The sequence below is a fragment of the Vicia villosa genome, linkage group LG7 (genome assembly GCF_029867415.1).
Source record: "Vicia villosa cultivar HV-30 ecotype Madison, WI linkage group LG7, Vvil1.0, whole genome shotgun sequence".
Taxonomy (NCBI): Eukaryota; Viridiplantae; Streptophyta; class Magnoliopsida; order Fabales; family Fabaceae; genus Vicia; species Vicia villosa.
In genome coordinates, this window is record NC_081186.1 from 121,641,133 (window position 1) to 121,655,617 (window position 14,485).

The 14,485-nt window shown below is 36.2% G+C and overlaps 1 pseudogene; it reads right to left on the reverse strand.

Moving 5' to 3' along the window:
* Positions 1-5,387: 5,387 nt before the first annotated feature.
* Positions 5,388-6,653, reverse strand: LOC131618452 (aspartic proteinase CDR1-like; annotated as a pseudogene).
* Positions 6,654-14,485: the final 7,832 nt, after the last annotated feature.

Sequence of the window (14,485 nt, forward strand, 5' to 3'; positions counted from 1 at the left end):
TGATTTAATCAATTTTTAATTAATTGATTAAATTTTTATTTCACTCATTTCTCTTGATTTCATTACTTGTTTAAATAATTGTTTTGTTCCTTGAGATGTTTATCTCTTATTTGTGAAGTGTTTACTTCTTTCTTGCTTGTGATTACCATGTTCCCTTAGGATACGATTCTACCTTGTTTAAGGTAAATCGTCTAGACCTTAGACTCTTATCCAAGCATGATAACTTTTAGGGCTCTTTAGTCTCCTTTTAGTCTAGGTCATCTTTTTTCTTTTCGACCTTTAAAACACTTAATAAATATTAAAAAGTAGAGAACTATGAGCATCCTTGCATTGGGATTCAGTTCATAACTATCTACATTTCCCTTTAAAAAATACCCAACAAAAAACACATAAAACACCTAATAAATATCAACAATCTAAAAAGTAGAGAAAGGTGGGCATCCTTGCATTGGGCTCTAGACCACCTCTATCCACATCAAAAAACACCAACCAAATCTCTTTTGCTTTTTAGCTTTGTCTGGTTAGGTAAGAGCATGTTATTTCTGCTCCATTCCCTAGCATAAGTTTCCAAAGGTCGAGCAGCGGAGTGTGAATGTAAATGTTCATTAAAAAAACAAATAGAAAATATTGAGCCGAACTACGGTAACTCTGATTCCTCAAAAAGGATACGTAGGCATTAGGGTAGGGCCCGAGTGAGCACAACTTTATTTTCCTTACATTTTGCATGCATTGAATTTCCTTAGCATTAAGCTTTAGATTTTGACTTTTTACACCCATAGAATAGAACTAACAAGAGTGCATACCGTCAGGTACAACGGACGTGAGGGGTGCTAATCCCTTCCTCTTGCGTAACCGGTGAAGGTTGAGAAAACTCTTAGAAGGGAGGGTTGAATAAGCGGTTATTTAAAAACTTGATAAAGGAAAGATAGACAGAACACATTTATTTTTATCCTGGTTCACCTTCTCAATAAGGCTACCTCCAGTCCACCCTCAACAAGCTGATTTTCCTCTCTCAACGAGGACTTAATTCACTATAATCAGAACCTAATTACACTTGCACGACCAACTGTCGTGACTCACAATACAGTGCACGAGCCAAACTGCTGGTGTCTAATAATCCTGCACAAACCAACTGTTTGTGACTAACCAACTTCTAAGACTAAACTAGTCCTAGACTTCTTGAGACTCCTGAACCAACTGGTCTCTCAAGGACTCAGTTACCACGTAACTTCTGATGACAATGTATAGTATTGCTTCTAGAAATCTGTAAACACCAATGTGATATTTCACTAAGATTAAGTACAAAGTAATGAACTGTGAGAATGAATATGAAAATTTGCTTCAGAGAGTTTTTCTTCACACTTGATGATTTTTCAGAATAATGATGTTCTCGTTGTGATTCATTTTGATTCAAGAGATCATGAGTCTATATGTACTCGGGATTTTTGCCCGTTAACTTCAACTCCTTTTTGCAGCATTAAATGGTTTACGTGTTTGTCTCAACTTTTTTTTGTTCCAAGGATTTGCATGTGGGTAGCTTCTTCAATCAACCTTGGGAATTGCGCTTCTGGAGTGTTGCAGCCGTTTTACTAATGATTATGTCTTTAACGACTTTATTTTGAATCAGTCTTCGTGATCTTCTGATTAGTTGTGCATTTCAGCTTCTGTTGTAGATATATTCTTTCGTGATCTTCTGTTCAGCTTGTATTTCAACTTCAGTTGTAAGTGTATTCGCAGCAGTTTGGTGCAGAATCAGAAGTTGCCTTGACGACTTGAGTATCTCTTGCATTTATCCAGCTTTACATTTATTCCAAGTTCTGATTGTGCTGGTAACAGTACATCTTCTGAAATAAAAAATATATGATTAGAATACCATGTTTGCTCATACAAAATTTATTTGTTTGTTATCATTGAAATACTAAAATATGATTAGAACCAAATTATGTTCTAAAAACCGACTCCCTTACCATTTCTCTTGGTCGTAAGACCCTTGTTTGTTTTCTTTTAGGTTTTACTCGATGTTTTCCTTTCCCGTCTCGTGGGATAAATAAACACTCGATGGTGACTTCATTGTTTTTCGATGAGTTTTCTAGTTGCTTCGCAGCTCTTTGAACTTCGACAAGTTCTCCACGCTATTTTTAATTACCAACAAGTCATCATCATATAAATATATGATTTCAAATTTGTTTTTTGTCATTTATTTTTCTCATCTTCCTTCTCATTGTTTGTGTTGAGCGTTATCTACGTACATATTATACTTGTATAAGTGTCTATGTATTTTCGTCTGGAACTAGATATGGAGAGGATTGCGGAGATCGTAGTGGAGAGAGATTTCCTGAGCACTATTACGATGCGAAATTGTATATTGAATGTTACGATCACGATGCTTCTTGAACCAGATGCATTGATCTTGAATAGGCGTCGTTACTCACCGACGTTACAAAGCAGAGAAAGGGTATTTATAGATTGTGTAAGTGAGGATTAGTTTAGGATTCAAGATAGTGGTAGAGAAAGTGAGGATTAGAGATTGTGTACCTGAAAACTCATTGTGAAGGTATTTATACCTTGGATCTGATGGAGCGGATTGGATAAATGGGTCATATGTTATTAGGCCTTTGGCCGGCATGAAGAAGTTGGTCCTTGACATTTGGCTGACATGAAAAACACACACATACACACACATACAAATATATATATATATATATATATATATATATATATATATATATATATATATATATATATATATATATATATATATATATATATATATATATATATATATATATATATATCATTTAGAAAAAGTTAATATTGTATTTGTAACACCCCATTCTACCCGGCGAATATTATTAAAATTAGAATTACAAATTTCAACATATAAATAGAATGCTACATTTACTTCTTAAAAACAACGACATTTAATCGCATGTAAAACAGATACATAACACTTAAATTCAAATGAACCAACAAAAAAATAAATTAGTCTTCAAAATAAACAACTTTCAAATTAAGCAACGAAATCACAAATTTCAACTCAAAAGACATAAAATCTTTATCCAACAGAAAAAAAACTCGAAACAACAAAGTACTAAATAAAGATCAATTTAAAAGTCAACAACTGAAGTAATAACAATAATAAAGCAACAAGCATTCACCCCCCCGAGTGTTACGTATCAGAGCGAAGACACCGACTCGAATGAATGAAGGTAGACACTCTTCATTCTGGATTACCTGCATGTTACCAACATTGGATTAACATTCAAACAAAAATGGTGAGATATTGAACAATATAATAGGATGTATGATAAATACTATATTAGAATCGGTTCATACAAAATCATCGCTTCATAGCTAATTAACAACATTTATCACAATAATATCATCTACATATAAAACGATTATTTCATCATCACAACAATTCAACATAAAAGTGCAACACGAGATGGGACTCGTTACAATGCACATGCATGTGATACCAACAAGGCATAAGCCCCCAACTTATTATTTCCAATTAATAGAGGTATCAACAAGGAATAAGCCTCCAACTTAAAACTTTTGCCAATCCAGGCCAACTTACAGAGCACAAGCTCCCAACTTTTATGCCATGTATGCGACAACATTATGAATGCAACAACAACAACAACAACGATTCAACACTGGCATAAGCCTACAACAAATAATAATAACAACAACAATTCCATATTGGCATAAGCCAACAACAAACAACAACAACAACAACAACAACAACAATTCAACACTAGCATAATCCTACAACTTGGTTCTGCCAATCAATAGAGGCACACAACATAATTCATCTCCACCTGCAAATTCACATCTTTAATATCTATATTACATCAACTTATACAATCCACCGTATCAAGCAAAATAGATTGTAAACATTCCACATAATTATTCGGACAACTCGACTATATTCGGCTTAGCAATTTTCTGCTAAAATTACTAATATTTTCTACTTTGTACTGCTATGAACAAAATCATTCTAATAATACTATTGTTTTACTGTCAACTAGCTTCCACTATTTCTCTGTCATTTACTTACTGATTGTCATTGCTAGTTACTAGTTACTGTATTACTCTTCTGCCAATTTATTTTCTACTGATACCTACAGCTAATATTCTACAGTTAACATTAACCTTCTACTAATGTTACTAATTATTTTCAACCAACTAATTTTATGTTTCATTAATTAACTACATGTGCAATTACATTACTAATTGTCACTATAATTAATTAAGAAATGATTTCTACTAACTACATGTACATGAATTAATTAAATAAAAGTATTAAAAATGGTGGCAGTCACCCCACCACTAGGGGCTAGCGCCCCCTCTGTTTAACTAAGGGGGTGGGCGCCCCTATTCCACACTCACACTAGGGGTGAGCGCCCCTCCTCCTCTCACACATTAAATGGGAAGGTGTCCCTCCCTCTAGTGGCAGGCGCCACTTGTTCTAGTGGCAGGCGTATACCAAATTTTCCAGTTTTTCCAATTTTGTTCAGAACTTCCTGCGATTCACTCTTATACTATTCTCAGACCAAAACAACATTGAACAACACAGAATCGATCAACAATATCATCAAGAAATATTTTCCAATAGTCAGATTTATCAATTAGAGTACTGCAACAGTATTAGCAATTATGACGGTATAAACACAACAACATTATACACATAATAACGATTTTATACAAACTCAATCCCTACATAATATTCACCATAAACCCCAATATACAATCAGAACCCCACCCTTACCTTGGATTGAAGGTCGCTCTATAACTCTCTGATTGAACCTAGCTCTTTGCCTCTTTTCCTCTTCTCTGCAACTTCTCACATTAACCACTTTCTCCAATTATTTCTCTTCCCTTTTCTAATTACCCTAATTTTCTATTTAACTAAACCTCATGATTTTTTTTATTCCTATTGGGCCTAACTCTCACACCCTCACCTTTTCTACAAACAACCATAGAAACAAGCCCATATAATTTGTCTTGTATTATTCTAATATTATTACTACTACTAATCAACTAGTTAATCAAATAATAATAATAATAATATGTAAACTATAGCACACAATTCACAAAATTTCACAATTTCGACAAATAATTCAAAAATATTTAATTAAATATTAATTAAATTACCAGGCGTAACAGTATTCGCGTGTTATATCTAATGGAGAGTTCGTAAAAAGTATTTGGTCCCTATAAGTTAAAAAAAAACTTCATTGAACTTTTAGTTTTGCAGTATGCATTTGTTTATATAACTTGCTAGAAGGATTTTATTTAATTTGAATTTTCATTTTCAAAAATAAAAATAAATTTTTACCAATGGAATGTGAATTAAATTGAAAATAAAGTATAACATTTTTTTACAATTTAGTACAATCAGTAGGCTTAAATGAAACTGTAGTTCGTTGAAGGTCATAATCAACTAGTAAATTTTATTGAGCCAAGTTTCCGAAGACGTGAATACCATCTTAAGATGGGGCAAAAGCCAAACAAACAACCTTATTAACAATTGGAATAAAAGTGCTAATGAAATTCAACCAAACATCTGCGCCCTTAAAATGTGCCGTAATTTTAGGAAATACATATTTATTTGATTTATGAGAATAACAAAGGCTCAAAAATTTATTTGAATCCTTCACACGGTTCAGTTTAACCAATGCTACTAGAGTTTATTCCACATTTTTATAAATATCAGATGGTAAAATTGGCAATGTCGTACCTGAATCAATAATGAAGTTCCCTTCAACTTGTGGCTTGGAAAATCCTAATATTTTGTTTCCAACACTTAATGCATTTAGACTTGCAAAGTAAAAAGTTGGTGGAGATTTCTTCACTAAAGTAGTTGAGACAACCCCTGTACCAAAAACCACAACCGCATCTCCAAAACTAAGTTTGCTCGTTAAATTAGACATTGATGGCCCCAAATAATAAGAGAAATTTCCACCAATTGATGACGTCAATTATGTTAAAAGAGATATAGGTCCACCTCCAATCCCAACTACACCAGAGTTCCTGCCTTGAAAAAACATTGTATTTTTATGTCCACATCCTATCACAAAATTAGGAAATGAAAAAGAAGAGCCATTGGTGGAATTCAATGTAAAATACATTCCATCAACATAATTAATAGAATATTCACAAGAATAATTTTTACTACGAGAACTAACTTCCATAGGTTTAGATTGCTTAGATGAACAAATAAGGTCTTTATAACTTGAAGACTTTGTAGGATCAATGATAGGAGTGGTTTGTTTGTAACATTGTTTACAAGGTTGGCATTGAAGCCAAACAATGCCACTACCTGTATCAACAATACCATACATAATTGGGGGTGTACCGACTAAAGAGATAACGAGATACTCACCTTTATCAAAGATTACGATTGATCTAGGATAATTAGTGAGGGAATCGTTGTATAAAAAATTGACATGATTGATGGAATGATTCATGGAATTGGCAATAAGTTGGTATTTGTTTTGTGAAGGTTGGTAAAATGGTAATTTTGGAAAGTAACTGTGGATAAGTTCAACACTAAAACCATTATTTGGTGCATAAAAAAGAGTAATAATAAAGCCAGAAAGTGAAAATAAAATTAAAGCAAGGAAATAATATGAAATAATTGTCATAATGGGAGAGTGTTTACCCAAAAAAATGGTAAACAAGCGCTAGTTTCCTTTTTAAAGGTTACTTTTGCGGAATCAACTAGAATACTCCAGGACTAATTGCTTTATTTTGTTATATTATGTGTATCTGGTTTGTATTGAATGCAACAGTGACTTTAAAGTAAAAGTAAAACACTGAAATTAAAGGCTTTAAAGTAAATCAAAACAATAAAAAAGGCAGTAAATGTGCACTGAAAGACGAAATATAACGTAAAATGATTGCATTAATTAAACTGGTACGCATACATACATTCCAAGGTTGCACTCGTTACTCATTATTGCACAGAGATTTGAGTTTACTTGTGTTTTGTAGAAAATGCGGACCCTTAACTATTCCTATGGAACTTGCTTAAATAGTAAAAATAAAATAACTACTACTAACGGTCGACTGGTTATCAGTCAACACGTGTCTTCGACATGCAAGATCTTCAATTGTGAGACCTCCACGCGTCCTGTAAGAACTGCCAGAAAACTGCTTGAAACTGCCTCTTAACTTCTAATACCTCTCGACTTCCACTTCAGTTTCTGCAGCAAAATTCTTAAGTCTTCGCATACTTATGATCGAACGCTGAAGTCTCTGATAATCTTTCTAGTCGAACAGCTTCGACTACTAAGCATTACTTAGTCGAACCCCTTCGACCCAAATGGCAATGTAATTATTTAATTGAGTCCCAATTACCAATTTAGGGCCTTTTTACCAAATTGAGGCCCAATTACCAATTTTGAGCCCCAGTTGCCCATTTATTGGTAAGTCGAAATCCTAGGGTAACAAATTGCCCCCCAAGCAACTTCTTTCGACTGACTTTAGGAAAAAGAAAAGATGGCGTTTCAGTTCTTTCTTGGGTTTCGACTTTTGTTAATTCCCATTACGCCATGATTACATTTCATTTTCCCAGGCACTAATTATTACCTAAACACTAGGTTAGTGGGCTATAACTGCTCCCAGCTTGCTTGTGTCAGTTTCCAAGATATTTAATACGACCTTTGATTTTCTAACTTCCTTTCCCACGTTTGTCTTGCTGAAGTAACTACATGTTCTCTATATATATATAGCCTCATTCCTTCCATTTCCTTTTGCATTTCCCTACGCACAACATCTTAAACATTTTCATCCTTCAATCTTTGTCTTCACACCATGGCACAACCTTTAACAAATGCCAACATAAGATCCTGCATCAAGAAAGAATTTAAACTTTCTGAAGAAGAGTTTGATGCAAACCACATCAATGTTCGTGCTCTTTATGCTAGTCAGGGACTTGAATTTTATCCTGAAATTTTAGATGGTAACATCTATCCCTGCATGCTGATTGAATTCTGGAGATTTGCATCTTTGCGCATAGATCCAGAAGGGAGGACTACTATAACTTCTAACATTCGAGGGGCTCATGTCATCATCACTCCCTCAACAATCTCTGATTTGTTGAAATGCAGCAATACCAGTGAAACTTTTGGTGACAATATTTTCGATATGAACACTTCTAATATGTTAAGGGACCTCATGGACAATGACCCCTTTTGTGCCAAAGTAATCAAAATTTGGCACCAACTTTTGGTGGGCAACTTTCGTCCACGCAACCATGATGAAAATAACATCATGGTGGGAGACATGGAATTCATTTCCTGTGCCCTTCAGGGGAAGAAAATCAACTTCCCTCTGTTGATTTTTAAGCAACTTGTGGAGGCTGTCTCTTTGACTGCCTCATGTCAAGGAAAGGTGACTCATCTTCCTTATGGAAGATTTTTATCCTACCTATTTCTCAAGCAAGGTGTAGTGAGGAAAATGCGCAAGACTGGACGTATGGATATGTTCGAAGCCGAAAGTCTGCCTCTATTATCCTTGGAAGACATCGACCGAAGAGTTAACTAATATTGGATATTTTAGTGGCTTTGGGGTTTTTTTTTTTGTAATGACTGCGCATTTTATGAAGGAACTTTTTGTAATGACTGGCCAAGTTTTAGGTTTATATTTTTTCAAACATTTACCATTTATCCTCAAGATTCGACCATCTGAATTTAGTTCTTCAATTTCATATGCATTGTTTGAAAATACTTGCAAAATTTTGAACGGTCCTTCCCAACTTGGGGACCATTTGCCCAATAACTTATTCCTTTGATCCATGGGCAGAATAACTTTCCATACATAATTACCTACCATGAATGTCTTCTCTTTGAATTTCTTGTTGTAAGCCTTCGCCACTTTTTCTTTTTGTCTCATTAACCTATCCAACGCTATTACCCTTTCTTCGTCTAATTCTACTAATTCATCTAACATCATATTCCAGTATTCGTCAGACGAGAGACTATTTTGTCGTTGAATTCTTGTCGACTGTAGATGAATCTCTGCAGGCAATACAACATCATGCCCAAAAGTCAAACGAAATGGGGTAGTATTTATTGCTTCCTTTGGTGACGTCCGACAAGCCCAAAGGATTTGGTCGAGCGTTTGATGCCAATTTCTTGGCTTTTTCCCCACATGCTTCTTTATCAAATTTATAATAACTTTATTAGCAGCTTCGACTTGACCATTAGCCTGAGCATAATACAGAGTGGATGTTAGTAATCTAAATCCTGTCTCTGCTGCAAAAGCTTGCATCTTTCGACCAACAAAAACTAATCCTTGATCAGTAGTAATAGTTTCTGGAATCCCATATCTGTAGATAATGTGTTTTTGTATGAAACTAATCACTGCTTCTTGATCAGCATTAACTAGTGGGATTGCCTCTATCCATTTAGTAAAATAATCTATTCCTACTAAAATGAATCTTTGTTGCTTAGAAGATGCAGGTTTGATTTCTCCTATTAAATCTAAAGCCTATCCTCTAAAAGGCCAAGGTTTGACAATGGCATGCAATTCACTGGCTGGAACATGTTGAATGCCTGAAAATTTCTGGCACTCTTCGCATCCTCTTGCATATTCAATACAATCTTTTAACATTGTTGGCCAATATAAACCTTGTCTAAACAACAACCACTTCATCTTATGGCCTGATTGATGAGCTCCACAAACACCACTATGAACTTCTGACACAGCCAAATATGCTTCAACTTCACTTAAGCATTTCAACAATACACCCTCGGCTGTTTTCTTGTATAAATCATTTCCTAATATCACATAGTTTAGAGCTCTATATTTAATCTTTCGATCAGTTCCTCCGACTGGATTATTTAGGTATTGGACCAATGGGTTTCTCCAATCAGCATCAGTCATATTGTCGATGGCAAAAATTTCCAAGGCATACAAATCTTTACTTTCAACTTTACTTTCAACATTATCACCTACCCCCTCAAATTTTGACGTCGACAATTGACCTAACTTGTCTAATACTTCATGGGTTTCTTTATTCTTGATCTCGACCATATCTTCTAACTTGTCTTTAGAAACTCTATACCCAGAAGCAATTTGTGCCAATTCATTGGCAATGCAATTGTTAGATCTTGGTACATGCAAGATCTCAACATGTTCGAATTTTTCTAATAAGCGTATCACAATTGCATAATACATTATTAGATTTTCTTTGATGCATTTATACTCTTTTTTGATTTGTTGAATTATTAGCTCAGAATCACCTCGAATCTCAACTCGTTTTGCCCCTAAATCTATTAGGGCCTTCAAACCAGTTATCAAGACTTCATATTCGACCTCATTGTTAGAGCATACTTCTTTCATTTTATAATGGAACTTGGTTGGAAGTCCTTTGGGAGAAATAATCAAGACTCCAATGCCTGATCCATTTTTGTGACTAGAACTGTCAAAAAACAGTTTCCAGTTAGTTCGTTCGACTTGATTTACAGACAATTCGACTAAACCATGGTCGACTATAAAATCAGCCACAACTTGTCCTTTCATAGCTTTTAAAGGGACATATGTCAAGGAAAATTCAGTTAGCGCTAAGGCCCACTTACCAATTCGACTATGCAAAATTGGTTTCGACAACATATGTTTAACAACATCAAAATGAGAGGACACATACACATCAACAGGCTTTATATATTGCTTAAGTTTATTACATGAGAAGTACAAGCATAAGCATAATTTTTCAATATCATTATACCTAGTTTCAGCATCTACTAGGGTTCGACTTAGATAATATATAGCTCTTTCGACGCCATTATCATCCTCTTGGGCTAACATACTCCCAATTGTCGAGCCTGATGCAGCTATGTATAATTTCATACTTTTTGTCCTATTGGGGGGTAACAAAATAGGAGGCTTAGTTAAATAAGCTTTTATTTGGTCGAACGCCTGTTGATGTTCTTGCTCCCATTTGAATTGATCTTGGTTCTTGAGCTTCACAAGTGGTGAAAATATCTTCGTTTTGCCACTTAGATTTGAGATGAATCTCCTCAAGAAATTAATCTTCCCCAACAATGACTAGAGTTGTTTCTTTGTTTCTGGCGCCTTTAGCTCCAAGATTGCTTTCGTCTTATTTTGGTTTATCTCAATGCCTTTCTTGTGAACCACGAAGCCTAGGAAATCCCCTGCATGTACACCAAAAGCACATTTTAAAGGGTTCATTTTGAGTCCATATTTCCTCATTCGTTCAAAAGATAGTCGAAGATGGTTTAAGTGACCATTTTCAGAGTTAGATTTTATTACAATATCATCAATATAAACCTGCATAAACTTGTCAATAAAATCATGAAACATGGAATTCATGGCTCGTTGGTATGTAGCTCCAGCATTTTTTAAACCAAAGGGCATTACCACCCATTCATAAGTTCCTAAAGCACCTGGGCATCGAAACGCCGTCTTAGGTACATCTTCGTCAGCTATAAAAATTTGGTTATAGCCTGAATATCCATCCAATAAGCTGAGATATTCAAATCCGGCTGCAGAGTCGACTAACATTTCAGCAACCGGCATGGGATATTCATCTTTAGGGGTAGCCTTATTTAAATCTCTGAAATCTATGCATATACGAAGGCTACCATTTTTCTTTATGACCGGCACTATATTAGCTAACCATTCGACATACCTCGCAGTTCGAATAAACTTGCTTTTCAGCAACCTTTCAATTTCTACTTTGATCTTTTCCATAACCTCTGGCGCAAATCTTCTAGGAAGCTGCTTGATCGGTTTTTTACCTGGGTTTAAAGGTAGTCGATGTTCCACCACCTGTCGACCCAAACCAGGCATTTCGTGATAATCCCCAGCAAAACAATCTTTGTATTCTCTTAGGAGTCGAATCAACTTGGTTTTTAAGCAACTTGCAAGCTTCGTGCTCACATATGTAGGCTTTTTAATGATCCCATCACCCAAATCAACTTCTTCCAGGGGATCTTGAGCTTGCATTCTTTTGACTGATCCTAATGGATCCATTTCGAAACCTAAAGGTTCATCGTCGTATATCCCATCAAGTCGTTCTACTTGGTGATCGATTTCAGGCTTGTCCTCATTGTTTACCAACATGGCCTCAATAGCCATATTTTTCTCTAATTCAGCTTCTAAAGCCGTTCTTTCTTTGTTTTCGGCCAAATAAGCCGTTATTCGAGCCAGATATTCTGACTCAGTGGTCATCATCTCTGACTGATGTCCTCTGCTCTGGAGGACTTTCATGGTTCAATGGTTCATTAGGGTCTTCTTTATTCCAAATGAAACCATAATTTGGGTCTAAGTTCAAATACTTAGACACACTTTCATCAGAAGAATACACCTCTTCTGCTTTGTAGCAAGGAGCTACATTTGCCAGATGTTGGTCGAAATGTCTACGACCACTTTCAGTTTTGTAATAACTTTGGTCAGCTTCAATATTCTCCACTATACCATCTGGCCTCCAAATGGCCACACGCTGATGTAAGGTCGAAGGAACTGCCCCAACTCCATGGATCCATTCTCGACCCAACAGCAGTTTAAAATTTGCCTGCGATGCAATCACCATAAAGATGGTTGACCTGACAGTGGAACCAACAGCTAGTTTTACTTGTCTTGCCCTCATAATTAGACAACACCATATTATGGGGCCTTAAATCTTTGTCAGATTTACCCACTTTCTGAAGTGAGGAATAAGGCATTAAGTTTACAGCAGCCCCACCATCGACAAACACTTTGTTTATTGGAACATCATCCACTTTTGCCCTTATGAATAAAGGCATCAAATGATACATCATTCCTCGACCTGGCCTCTCAAACACAGCCTTTTGCTCTTCTACCACTCCTTTTCCCATTACATAGTAACAAACAGGTGTTTCTTCCACATTCTCGTCAGGAAGAAAATCATCTTCGTTCTCAGATACCTCAGATACTCTGTCGAACTCTACTGGAAGTACAGAGACAATTCCACAGTCGATTAGCAACTAATATGACTCTATGTCAAAGTTGTCGTCGACCTCTTCGTCCGACAGTGGAGAATACTCAGGCTTTTTTTTCTGTATTGAGGGTCGGAGCATCATCGTCAACCAATTCTTTAATCAGTTTCTTTCCTAGGATCATTCCTGCAGCCAGTCTTTCATTTGCTATTTTAGCCTGCTCTTCAGTCAACTTCCTGTGAAAAGGCTTTGGCTGATAGTGAGAAAATCCTGCCTGCACCATTTTCGAATTTTCCTGTCCATTCTTATGGCTTCTTTGGTAACGCCTCTGTCGCGGGCGAAAAATCGTTTTGTTCCTCTTTTTTGTGGGATGAGACACCTGATGCCTTCTTTGGGCTCGAGTGCTCATAAAAAATGATTTTTCTTTGTTTCGACCAAACTTTTTATTATTTCGAAAGGAGAAAAAGGAAAAAGCTGCAATAACCTAAAAGTGGGGGGAGAGATCTTGGGTAAGAGGGTTGGTTATACGAAGGGAAGGTATTAGCACCCAACGTATCTATAGTACTCTATAGGATTCTTTATTGTTTTTCATTCTATGTTACGGTGGAGGTTCTGTTGTGAAATAGGTGGGACCTAAGGTGTTTGTTTGATTATGCTCGCAAAGATCATCGCGATCCTCTGCATACATATCCCTTAGAGGGAATCAGAGCATCTGTAGCTCGGGGTCTACGGGTGCTAAGGTTTGAGTGGTTTGAGAGAGAAGTTTTGCTCGCCAAGGATACGACCTTGTGCCTACGTATTCTCAAAGGGATGTTGAGAAAGTCAGAGCAATCGTAGTTCCCACTTATGCTAGTGGAAGCAAAGGATAAGAGACAAATGTCATCTCAATGTTCGATGTATCTAATCTATATCATCACATACATCTGTTTGATTTTTGTTTGAAAATCTTTTCATTATAAGCCCGGGGCCATGCCACTTATGGCGCTTAGAATGATAAAGATGTTTTTGTTTGTTTAACCAGCCTTGTGGCAAAAGTTTCAATGAAGTCAGCCTTGTGACAAAAACTTTGATTAATCAGCCAGCCTTGTGGCAAAAGTTTCAATGAAGTCAGCCTTGTGACAAAAACTTTGATTAATCATCCAGTACAGTGGTAAAACAGTTTGATTGATTAGCCAGCCTTGTGGCAAAAAAGTTTGATTGATTAGCCAGCCTTGTGGCAAAAAGTTTGATTGATTGATTGTTTGTGATGATATAGAAGAGATACTCCTATCATAGAGATGATAAATGTCTAATCTCCTAGGGTATTTGTTTTGGATATTGGGGATGCTTATAAGAAGCCCGTGGGTCCTTGTACGAAGCCCAAGAGGAGGCTATCCGAGGGTCCTTGCATTGTAAGCCCAAGAGGAGGCTATGGGAGGGACAATCCAGGGTCCTTGCATTGTAAGCCCAAGAGGAGGCTATGGGAGGGTCACTCGTTTGTACAAAGCCCAAGGGGAGGCATGGTATAGTTGGTTTGAGCTCTTAGAGCGATTTCACCGGGAAACCATACT